Genomic DNA, 9,890 nt, shown 5'->3' on the forward strand with positions numbered 1-9,890 from the left:
CAGCTGCTCCCTTTAAAAGCCCCAGGCATCCTCCAGCTGGAACAGCTCCCACCTACCCTCCGCCCCACAAAAACAGCCAGAACTACTCTTCCTGCTGTCTGCAGGTCATTTGAGTTTGTGACTGCTAGCCTAACGGACACACGCGACTCACACTCGCATTAAATTTTCCCCTAAAGTCCTGGTGCCCGGCATCTGTGGGATCTCATTTGTCGTGAGCCTTCATGGTGTGGTATCCAAAGTAGATGTTTCGCTAACAGGGTGGAGCGCTCGCTGGATGAGACCAAGTCAGCCCCAAGCAGGCTGGTCCTCGCTGCCGAAGCTCGGGGCATTCTCCTAACACGTGGGCTGCACTTTAGATTCTGCTCTCTTGATTTGTGGAGAAATCTCCTGTAGACCTTAGTGGGTCCCAGAATCCCTGAAACAATCCATCCTCGAAGCTCCTCTGATCAGAGACATTTGTATTGGATTGAGATTTCAGGGCCTGGTAAGAAGCCCAGAGTGCTAAGGAAGGCATATCATCCTGGTAAAGATTTTTTTTTAACCTGTTGGGCCTCGGTTTCCTCACGGGAAAAGCAGAGGGAGTATTCTGCGTAGTCCCACTCTGGTTTCCTCCTAAAGAGAGGCTAATAAACCAGGCCCTTCCCACAGCTCTTCATGATGAGACTCGTCCCTGGCTTTGATTTTTATCTTTAATTTCTTAACGCCTATTAAAATAATCACCTTTGTACTTCTATGCAGAAAGGAGTGCAAGGGCAGTGTGTTACATTTCCCATCTCCTTGACCTGGCAGGGAGTGCCAGGCACACAGGGGAAGCAAAATCCTGGACTGAAGAGGAAGGACCCGTATGGTCCCAACCCCCAGCATCTGGCTGCTCACTGACTCCTGCAAGAGAGGTTCTCATGCTAATCAGAGCGGAACAAAATGATGCCTCCCCTTTTTGGTAGAAAATTAAAAACCAGGAAGCTGTCTTCCCCTCTTTTGACATGACCTGATGCCGACCGGGAAGCAGGGCTTGTAAAGCAGCCCCTGAACTGAAAAGAGGGATAATGAAAACATCAAGGTGCTAATTGAATTCCTATCTTCTCTTCTCTTAACACCAGGAAAAAAAAAAAAAGACAAACAAACCCCAAAACACAACCAGAGCAGCTTCAGTTCTAAGGATTTAGATGACCCAAATGGGCCCCTTCTCAAATTAAAAAAACTAAAATAAATAAACTGTTGCCAACTGCAGTTGAGGTTAAAAGTGCAGTGTATGTTCTGTTCCTGAGGAGGCAATGTCCAAAACAGAAGCAACAGTATCTTATTTATCACAAATGGGGGTAAAATAAAGCCTAAGGGCTTAATTTAAAACTGTATTCATTTACTTTCGTACTTGATACTTTCTATTCTGAGACAAAGTCTTATTATATTGCCCTGGCTGGCCTAGAACTTGCTACATAGACCAGGCTAGCCTCTACCTCAGAGATCTGTTTGTTTCTGGCTCCCAAGTTAGGATTAAAAGGCCCTCACTCTGGGAACAAGATGGACATGCAAGATGAAGACAGATAATATACATTTAGATTATTGCAAAGGTTTTCGAACTACTGGGAATACTTAAGTACAATTTTGATTTCTTGGCTGACTAGTCACAGTAAAAGCTTGAGCTTTTGAACGAATTTTTATGCCCTCTGGCATTTATTGAGGAACTATTTCACACTAGATACTTTCTTGAACACATCTTCTGTGTTTGTTCCCTACGCAAGCGATCATTATTCTGTTGTACAAGCAGAAAGAGAGGCTGGGGGAAAGCTAAGAACTTTAGGCCACTCAATAAGTAAATCTGAGCAGAGATCTGACCCACAACTCCAAAATGCTCAGGACCACGAGGCTGACAAATATGGCTTTCACTTTAGACAGTAGATTTTAAAACTCAAAGTTCATAGTATTCTCTTTTGTATTTATTTATTTTCTTACATCTTTGCAAGTATTTTTGCCTACCTGTATGTATGTTGACCATGTGCATGCCCATGGAGGCCAATAGAGAGTATCAGATCCCCTAGAACTGGGATTACAGACAATTGTAAGTTACCACGTGGGTGCCGGAAATCAAACCTGGATCCTCCTGGAGAGCAGCCAGTGGTCTTAACCCTTAGTATTTTCTTCCTAACTGCCAGTCACACGTTTTATTGATTCTTTCTCAAGCATATCTCTTGAGATCCCAGATTTTCTTAAATGTATGGCTGGAGGCTGTTAGAGTGCAAAATATTGTGTTTTCATTTAGCATATGCATCTTGATTATTTCCTTCCATATTTTGATACTGCCCAGCAAAAAATCTGTTCCCCCATGTCATAGATTCTGCTATTTTTGTTTCATTCTAAATGGAAGAAATGATGGATGGGGGTAAATAGTTAAAATAAGATGTAAAGGTTTATGTTTTAAATAAACAAAAAAAAATTGAAGGAAGGCTACGGAAAGCATAGTGTGACAAGCTTCTGAGAGGTCCTGTGTTTGAATCGCTGTGACCTGATATTTGTAAGAGACCCCAAGGGGTCCTGGAGAGATGGACCAGAGGTTAAGAGAACTCAGTGGTCTTGCAGAGTTTGGCCCCTTATGCCCACGTGGTAGCTCACAATTGTTCATAACTCCTGTTCTAGGGGACCCAGTGCCCTCCTCTGGCCTCTGAGAGGTCCATGCATGCGCATGGTACATATACATATACATATAATTACTAAGGCACTTTCTTTTTATGTATTCCTGTGTCTAATTGTGGAAAACAGCATCACCTTTCTCCAGCATGGCCCTAACACAAATGCCCCAACACATGGGTTACACCTAGAAAATGTTCACTGGATGAATACAGACATTTCTTGAGATGCTCATGAAACATTGGGTTGGGCCCATAGATTTCACACTGGCCAACGTCCAGCGCGTGTTTCCCGGACCCCTCTGGATCCTAGAAGACTTGAGAGGCCTAGGTATAGATTAACCTGTCCTGGACCTCTTCTCCCTCAGTGTCCCGTAATGTCCTGTGTACAAGGCTCATACTGACCTCCAGCTCCCTCAACATCACGAGTACCTGCTTCAGAGTCCAGGCCGATGCCCTGTCCTGCCTCTTCCCACTCTGCTCCTCACCATCGGCCTCTCCAGCTCCAGGCTCCCCTCCGGCCCGCCCCCCCCCCCCCGAGCGTCCCATTTCTCCTCAGAACCCTGCTATTTCAACTGTGCTCTCACTAGAGTCTTCCTCTTCTTTCCCTTGACGCTCCCGCTTCCCTTGGCTCCCCTTGCTTGGTTGTCTGTCTTCATTCCTCACTTGTCCTCCTCTCGAGGCCGAGTCCAGCAGGTTGGCCGTGTTCAGTCTACGACTTTCTCTGTGTGCTCTGAGCTCTTCCAGGTGCCCCTGGCTGCCCTCTCTCTGTCTCTGTCTCTCTTCTCTCCTCTGTCTCTCTCCTCTCTCTCTTTCTGTCTCTGTCTCTCTCTCATCTCTGTCTCTCTTGCTCTCTCTCTTCTCTTTCTCTCTCTCCTCTTTCTATCTCTCTGTCTCTCTCTCACCTCTGTCTCTGTCTCTCTCTCCTCTTTTTCTCTCTCTCCTCTTTTTTGCTCTCTCCTCTTTCTCTCTGTCTCTCTGTCACTCTGTCTCTCTCTCTCTCTAACCCCTCCTCTCTCATCTACAATAAAAACTGCCCCCTCTACCATACCTTGTAGCAGTCATGCTGTCAGTTTTTCCATCTGGTGATGAAACAACCCCCTATACACACAGATGCACACACGAGGGGACTAACTATGCAGCCGTTTTGGAAGAAAACCCAGGTAAGCGTATGCTGGGGCGTGGAGAAGGGGAGGGCGAGAATCATGATGTCTCGGCTGCAGAAGGTGGCTCCAATTAAAAGGAGAAGTTGATAAATTCCCTTAGATTTGCCAATTAGGCTGGAGGGCATGGGTCGCCTCGGCCGTACAATTTAGCAAAGAAGAAATCGAGACCGGAAGGCATTGAAGAGCTATTTAAAAACTGTAAGTGCGCAAGGAAAAAAAAAAGATGTTAGCTAGCAGGAAAAACCAAGGTCAGGAAAGATTTTGTTTGCTTTCAGTTTTTGCTGTTGCAAGTTCTTGGTAACACTGCAGTGGAGAGAAAAAAAAATCTAGTGCCAAAGAAAGACTTCCTCACTCACTGAACCCGCTCTGAAGGAGGCCGTGATAATTTAAAACGTGATTTGAAGTCAGCCGTGACATAACCTTCAAAGATTACAAGGAATCAGACTGAGAAGCAAAGGCCTTAGAGAGTGTGACACTGTGGCGAAGTGTCATTTTGACAGCCTTTTTTCTGGGAGGTACATTTAAGATGATTTGAGTCGTCATTTTCTCTAGGAAGACTTCACTTTAATTACACAAATATTGAATATTTTTTTCCAAGATAAAAAGATGTTAGGCAAATCTGCTTTGAAGTCTTTAGCCCTCAGACAGCATTGTATGAGACCCACTCTGGAGAGAAGTCAGAGACACAGAAATGAGTGCTTTGGGGCCTTGGAAATGAGACCTGTGAATTGCAGCACATCGGCTTTAACCAAGATCTTAAAAGGGCCAGTGGAGGGGACTTATTATTTCAAATATCACAGCTCTGAGGTTTCCTGGGCAAAACAATGATGAATATGAGTAAAATGCCTATAAAGACAGCAAGGCAGAGAAAAAACAGCTAAAGACTTGAGCCTGTCGTTTTAAAAGCCACCTAACCGTTCACTCACTGCGGCCAAAGCACTCAGAGAGCTTTCTTACCCTGAACAGACCCTGGAATACCAGAATCCTGGCGTTTAAGGTGTAATTGTTCTGCTCTCAGCTTGAGTGCAACCAAAGGGAAAATTGGATTTGGCCTGCCGGCAGACGGGGGTGGGGGGGGAGCAGCAGCAGGGGCAGAGGTGACTGGTGGACTAGAGTCCTTGGCGTGTGCCTGAGACCAGGAGGAGCTAGGTATGCCTGCCTGCCTTGGGTTTTCCACTTTGTAGCTGAGTATCCTGTATAACTTACAAATATTTCTGGGCTTTCGTTTTCCTCAACGGCAAACTGGCTGTTTTCAGATCTAACAGAGATGGTGAGACTAGGGTGACGGCAATACCACCGTGTGCCAGGTCCAGCGCTGGGGAGGCAGCAGGGAACACGGCATTTGGATACAGAGGACACAGATGTAAGGGTCTGAGCTGGGCGCTGATGCGTGTGGCAGAAAAGATGCCGCCAGCACAGAGGGCGGTAGCAAGTCTCCCATCTTGCAGGTCCTTGTAGGACTTTGACAGCTGGCCTAGTTTTGTTTCTGTGATAAAAAAAAAATCACTGTCTTAGTTACTGTCCTATTGAGCTTACAGTTTCAGAGGAGGAGCCCATGGCCATCAGGGTGGGGGGAAGGGCATCAGGCAAGCATTGGAGCAAGAGCTGAGAGTTTGTATCTGATGCACAAGCGTAGTCAGGGAGAACTAATTGGGAATGACTCGGGCTTTTAAAACTAGAAAGGCCACCCCGTAGCAGCACACTTCCTCCAACGAAGCCACACCTCCTAATCCTCCCTAAACAGTTCCACTTACTAGGGCCCAAATATTCAAACATATTATCAGTGTATGGGGGAAGTCTCGATCAGACCACCCCATTTCAGCTTATAGTAACAGGCTAAAAACCACCATTGCAGAGAACTGGAGACTGGACTTGGGGCAGTTAGCCACACCCACAGCCAAGTGCAGAGAGAGAATGGAACATATGTGTCTCATTTGTTCTCGGCCCCTTTTCAGCCATGCTCAGGGTCTCCCGCCAGTGGCACGCTGGGTCTTCCCACAACAGTTAATCTAACCAATACGATCTCGACACAACCCAAACTAACCCAGATAACTGCTCACTGAAACTCTTCTCCTGGGTCATTCGATGCTCTGTGGTGTGTGTGTGTGTGTGGTTGACAAACCTGTCACTGTACCTCTCCAAACTGAGAAGCGGCCTCTGCGCTGGCTCCCTGTCGGAGCTGTGTGAGCAGTTACGCTGCACCAAGTCTGAGATGGGGGTCACGTGACAAGACACAACTGCTGCTTCACCTGCTGGAGCACCGACCTTCAACCTTGGGAAGATCCCTCGGCCGTGCGTTGTCAGCACTCTATGAGAAAACTCAAACTGGTGGTGGGGGGGGAGGAAGGCCACGTAGACTGGCTCTGACACATCATGCAGCCAGCTCCAATGTTCTAGTCAGGCAGGCGCGGCAGTGCCCACCGTCCGACCGCAGGTGTGTGAAAGATCCAAAATCCAGAACAAGCAGTTAAGAAGGATTTCTGTCTCTATCTATTTGTAGATCCAGGTGGCTAGAGGGGAACTGTTTTTGATGACTCCTACAAGCACCTGGTGTGTCTTGGAGTAATGTAGGCAGCAACAAATAAGTAGAACGGGAAATGAGATGAATGGGTGATGGGAGACACCATTCTGTAAATCTGTCTCTTATTGGTTGTTAGATAAAGCACTGTTGGCCAATAGGGAAGCAAGATAGGTGGGACTAGGAGTCGAGGAGGATTCTGGGAAAGAGAGGCGGAGGATTCTGGGAAAGAGAGGCAGAGGCAGAGTCACGATGTAGCCGCCATAGGAATAAGAGGTCCTGGACCCTTTTCTTCAGTAAGAGAAATATTTAGATTAACAATTATGAGTTAAATACTTAAGTCAGAGCTAGCCAGTAAGAAACCAGCAAACGGTCAACAGCTTCATAATTAACATAGCCTCCTGTGTGTTCATTTGGGACTGATGCGGCTCTGGAACCAGGCTGGCGGGAAGGCTGCACTCTACAAATGGGCATGTAGGGAACGATGTCCCCGCAGACATCTGATCAATGGATTGGAACTGTGGTATCTGGAGAAAAGTGTTCTAGATGAAGAGAGGGTGGCTGTGTGTTCCAGGCACATCAAGGAGATCAGGCTGAGGCTGCAGCAGAGCCAGGGAGGAAGACAAAGGCAGCAGATGAGATAAAGAGCAGACACTAGGCCCACCACAACCATCCCTTCTTACTCTGAGTCAGGGGACACCGGGTGGTTGTGAGCAGAATTCAGCAACGGTGTCGCTTTGGGGTGGATTCCCGACTGCATCTGGGACCTTGATTCTGAGTTTCATCACAGCATTTCTAAAACTCGAAAGTGGGGTTCAGAAATGTGCCCCGAGAATTAAGTCCCTATTTTTGTCTTTTTGTGACTGGGTTACCTCACTCAGGATGGTTTCTTCCAGTGCCATACATTTGCCTGCGAATTTCAAGATTCCATTGTTTTTTGTTTTTTGTTTTTTTTCCTCACTGAATGTGCTGTATTTTCTCTATCCACTCTTCGGCTAAGGGACTTCTAGGTTGCTTCCATGTACTCACTCATATATGGATTTTAGACATGGAGCAGGGGAGTGCCAGCCTATAATCCCACAGCCAGGGGTCTGGGAAACCGGGAGGACCCTAAGAGAGATATGCATGGCACCCTGGAGAAGGAGAATGGGACAGGATCTCCTGAGGGGACTGGGAATACGGGGGGGGGGGGGGCTGGGAGAAAGACAGGGGGAGAAGAGGAGGGGAGAGGAGGACATGGGGGAGCAGGAACGTTGAGTCAGGGGAAGAATACAGGAGAACAGGATGAGAGATACCATAATAGAGCGAGCCACTATAGGTTTGAGAAGAGATCTGGCACTAGTGAGATTTCCAGAGATCTATGAGGATGACCCCAACTGACAATCTAAGCAATGGTGGAGAGGCTACCTTAAAAGCCCTTCCCCTATAATGAGATTGATGACTACCTTATATGCCATCCTAGAGCCTTCATCCAGTGGCTGACTGAAGCAGAGGCAGACACCCACAGTTAAGCACTGAACTGAACTCCTGGAACCCATTGCAGACAGAGAGGAGCGATGAGCAAAGGGGTCAAGACCGGGCAGGTGAAACCCACAGAAGCAGCTGACCTGAACAAGGGGGGAGTTCTTGGACCCCAGACTGATGGCTGAGAGGCCAGCATGGGACTGATCCAGACCCCTGAATGTGGGTGTCAGTGAGGAGGCCTAGGTAATCCATGGGGCCTTGGATAGTAGACAGGTAGCCCTGGCATACAAATATACTTTGGGAGTCCACTCCATATGGAGGGATGGTCTCTCAGTCTGGACACATGGAGGAGAACCTAGGCCCTGCCCTGGATGATATGACAGACTTTGAAGATTCCCCATGGAAGGGCCTCACCCTCCCTGGGAAGAAAAGGAGGGATCGGGTGGGGGGCTGGGGGAATTGGTGGGAGGTGGGGGAGGAGGGGAGGGTGAGGGAGCTGGGATTGGCATGTGAAGCAAGCTTGTTTCTAATAAAAAAAAAAAGAATTAAGTCCCTAGTGGCAGCGGCTGGAGGTAAATCCATGCTTTCTCTTTTTGGTCTTTTCCTTTTTTACTTATTCTTAAGATTCATCTTAAGTTATGTGTGCATGTGTTGGGGGTATATTCATAGTGAGTGCAATTGGCCAGGGGTCAGAAGAGGGCATCTGATCCCCTGGGTTGGAATTGTAGGCAGCTGTGTGCTGCCTGATGCCGGTGCTGGGAACAGAGTCCTTTACAGGGGCGTCGTGAGCTCTTGAGCACCGAGCCATGGCTCCAGCTCTTCTTCTTGTCTTCAGAAAGTGACTGCAGATGGCCTCAGCCAGAGCTCTGGGACCAGCTATTGTATCTCAGCTTGTCTTGGTCAATGCCTTTTTATTTGTTTATTTTTAGATTTATTTATTTACTATGTATACAGTGTCCTGCCTGCATACACCAGCAAAGTGCACCAGATCTTATTATAGATTGTTGTGAGCCACCATATGATTGCTAGGAATTGAACTCAGGGCCTTTGGAAGAAGAGCCAGTGCTCCTAACCCCTGAGCCATTTCTCCAGTCCAGGTCAAGTGCTTTTTTAAGGAGGGAAAAAGATGCATAGTAGTTACAGGTTTAGATTCTAGACAGGCCAAGTTGGAATCCTAACTTCGCTGTTTGTTTATGAGACAAGGTCTCACCATGAGACTCAGTCAGATCTTGAAACTATGACCCTCCTGCTTCAGCCTCTGCAGTGCTTGTACAGGGCAGCTACCGCCACACCCAGCTCAGTTTGCTTTATGAATTGTCCCACGAACTCATCTTTCTTCTCTGTGTGCCGTCTGCCCATTTATAAAATGAAGGCAATAACTGGATTCCTAGAAGGATTGTGGGAGTATTAACATAAAAGGTATCTTGGGACTTATCCTAGTGCCTGGTATATATGTAGTATTTAATCATGCCACCACTCACAGGTGGGGCACATGGCTTGGCTCTGCTCATGCTGCGGTGTTCATGGTACCGACACCATCATCCTACTCTCAGCCCCTTACTCCCTGCACCTCCACACTGACACTCCTTCCTTTAGGGCTCAAAGACACCGCCCCTTACATTTCTCTAGCTGCTACAATGTCTCTTAATCTCACACTCTCTAGCTGCTACAACGTTTCTTAATCTCACACTCTCTAGCTGCTACAACGTTTCTTAATCTCACACTCTCTAGCTGCTACAACGTTTCTTAATCTCACACTCTCTAGCTGCTACAACGTTTCTTAATCTCACACTCTCTATTCTGAGGGACTCTGCATTTTCTCTCACTGCTCTGTTTGCATCTCTCATCTGTGACCACAGAAGTCACAACTTTCAGGATGATGGAGGAGGATTGCAAGTTTAAGGCCCATGTAGGTGGTGAGACCTTGTTTTGTGAAAACAGAAACCTTAAGGGACCAGGATCACTTAGGAGACCCAGCTTCTACAATTTCTTCCTGGCCCCCCTGTTTCATGGTAGACTGTCCTTGGGTACTCCTACCTCCCGCCTTTCCCCTCACTCTCCGGAGCTCTGCGGCTATGGCTGGTGAGGTGGCAAACCTGTCTCCCTTCCCAGGTGTTA

Source organism: Mesocricetus auratus, unplaced genomic scaffold, assembly GCF_017639785.1.
Source record: "Mesocricetus auratus isolate SY011 unplaced genomic scaffold, BCM_Maur_2.0 Super-Scaffold_4256, whole genome shotgun sequence".
NCBI lineage: Eukaryota > Metazoa > Chordata > Mammalia > Rodentia > Cricetidae > Mesocricetus > Mesocricetus auratus.